This window comes from Pyxicephalus adspersus, chromosome 9 (assembly GCF_032062135.1).
Source record: "Pyxicephalus adspersus chromosome 9, UCB_Pads_2.0, whole genome shotgun sequence".
In the NCBI taxonomy this organism is placed as follows: Eukaryota; Metazoa; Chordata; class Amphibia; order Anura; family Pyxicephalidae; genus Pyxicephalus; species Pyxicephalus adspersus.
In genome coordinates this window covers 60,952,483-60,955,328 of record NC_092866.1, presented here as the reverse complement: position 1 = coordinate 60,955,328, position 2,846 = coordinate 60,952,483, and the positions used below count along the sequence as shown (strand labels likewise).

At 42.4% G+C, this 2,846-nt stretch overlaps 1 long non-coding RNA gene across 1 annotated transcript; it reads left to right on the top strand.

Moving 5' to 3' along the window:
- Window positions 1-6: 6 nt before the first annotated feature.
- Window positions 7-2,846, top strand: LOC140338156 (uncharacterized). Its single transcript, XR_011922197.1, has 2 exons — window positions 7-565; window positions 2,573-2,846. It is a non-coding gene; the product is annotated as an uncharacterized lncRNA (long non-coding RNA).

The window sequence follows — 2,846 nt, the reverse complement described above, 5'->3', positions numbered from 1 at the left end:
TTCCATTGAAATAAATAAAATATAAACGGCGCTTCCAAAAAACATTGTAAATTTGCAAATGTGTTTTGAAATCTACGCTGGAAATCTGAAGGAACCAGATTATCGATGGCCGGATTTTTGAATGTCAACCTGTATCTATTTCCGTACAGAGCAGGGTAGAACAGAATGTGCAACAAAAGGACAGCACTTTGCCTTATTTACCTCACTGCATTTTATTTGGCCTTCCTCCAGCTCCTGGATTCTAGGCTGCTCTATACATTATGAGGTAGACTGGAGCTGCTGGTGGGAAGCCTTGTAAAATGAAGTAAATTGACTTAATTCTGTACAGAGCAAGTTAAAATGCAGTGGGCAAGCAGACAAGTCTAAAGACTTTTACCTTGGCTATGTACGCACTTCTGTCGTTAGATCCTTTCCAACGACAAATGACTATGCATGAACAAGCGTTATACATACAGCACCGCTCTGCTCTATGGAGAGGGGAGGAGAACAACGAAGCAGCACCCGGCTGAACTTTCTCCTCCTTCACTTCCATTACGATCAATCAACCCACTGTCATAAAAGCCAGGTCCCAGTGATTGTCCCATAAATGAGAGAAATGATTAAGTGGAGGGAATTTTCAAAACTGATCAATGACATAAACCTGGCCACTGACCTCAACAACCAAGAGTGATCCAAAAAAAAAAATCACCATTTATGACTTTATCTGCAAAGGTGCCACCTGCAGGGAAGATGGAGAAGACTTGGTGACTCGAGATATCATCCCCCTGACTTTCATGGACGTAGTTGAAGCGCTTACATATAGGTGCCAGGAAGATGTGTATTATCCAGCCAGTCTGCTGATGTATCATCTGGCAAGAGTGTATCCTGACTTTGCTATTAAACAGATCTTGACCACGGATTACCTCTTTCTTCCGCTGTATGTCATTGAGATACTCTGAGCGGTCACTACACGTGGCAACATGAGCACAACTACCATGAAAACCTTGCTGTCTGCTTTCAACTCAGATATGGAGAATTCACCAAGCAATGAAATTTACAAAGTGTGCTGCTGGGTTATCAGGAACTTTATAGTGGCCGTTTCTACCAGGCTGGAGAAGGAACAGAGAATCATTTGGCAACAACTGATGACAACTCTACCTATCCTTTCCAACTGGAGAGATGTTTGCTTTAATGACCCAGTGGTGGTGACAATAAGAAGGACCATTGTGCTACTGAATGCATTCCTGAAGATGGACATTAAATTTTTGGAAGAACAGACAGATACTGACAGCAGAGAACCGAACAGAAATACAGAAGGGCATTTATACTGAAAGCCTGTACTTTGATCCATAGCTTCTGTTATTAGCTGAAAAACATTACAAGAAGTTTGTTCAGGAATATGCTTGGGCCTATGCCAATACTGAAACTTGCAGTTGGCTCTTTATTCTTAAAAAGCCTTTACTTCAGTTTCAGGATGCATATAATAGACTCCCAGCAATATCTTTATTCCCTGAGCTGATGACCTACCCTGGCTGTTTAAGTGAAATACAAGTGAAGTCCATCATTTAGGGAATAATAGACATGGACAACAATTTAAGGGACATTAAAACATGTTCCCGCTTTGTGAACCGCATGAACACTTTGTTTCAGTTCCATCAAACCCAAGCCGACATGTGCAAATACAAACTGGCTGAATTCCTCCTGCAGCCAGTCACTGTGAACAGAAAAAGCGTAATAAGGAAAACCTTATAATTACTCATCGGTATTTTGCCACTTTTTAAAGACTACACGATAACACGGCATATAATCAGTGCAATTGGCATCTTATTCCACCATGAAAATATCAAAATACAACTATTAACAAAAAGACTGTTTGAAGAAGCTGTAAAAGGATGTTGATCTTACCCCTTAAGGCAGATCCAGAGAAAAGTTAAAGAAAACTTAGTGAGTATCATCTTGCAATTGCACAGCAGCAATGCCAGATTGTCAGCAGCAGCGCTACAATGTGCCCACCGGAGCCTCCCTCACCTGTGCTGAAAGCCAAGAGTGCTTGAGACAGACAACATTGAGAGTATCTACCAAGTCCTAGCAGAAAAAGACCTTCTGAAGACACTGGTGTTTCAGGCCATCAGCAGAATAACCAAAAGGGACTGCAAAAGGATGTTGATCTTACCCCTGAAGTCAGATCCAAACAGAAGTTAAAGTAAACTTACTGAACATCATTCTGCAATTGCACAGCAGCAATGCCAAAGTGTCAGCAACAGTGCTACAATGTGACCGCCAGAGCCTCCCTCACCTGTGCTGAAAGCCAGGAGTGTATGAGACAGACAACATTGAGAGTATCTACCAAGTCCTGGCAGAAGAAGACCTTCTGAAGACACTGGTGTTTCAGGCCGTCAGCAGAAAAACCAAAGGGACTGAGGGAGAGGCCATCATTAAACACCTTAACGTTTTGAAAGATTACCTGCCATACACTGCCATATCAAAAGACAGATATCAAATCTGTATTGAATGAACTGGATAGAGTTAAAGATGATCCAAATTCCTCTATAAAACAGACAGCAACAGATGCATCCGCTGTCATAATAGCCAGGTGCCCTCCTGTACCCACAAAATCAGCACACACACACACTAAGTGCTCCCCTGCACCCCCAGTTTACCCCCCTCCACGTGCTCCCCTATACCCCAAGATTAACCCCCCGGTGTTCATTTTCCTGCCAAGCTTGAAAATTGCACTTGATCTGTTGCCAATCTCAGCCCAGTGATTGTCGCATACATGAGAGAAATGATTAAGTGGAGAGAAATTTCAAAACTGATCAACGACATAAACTTGGCCAATGACCTCAACAACCAACCAAGTGTGATCC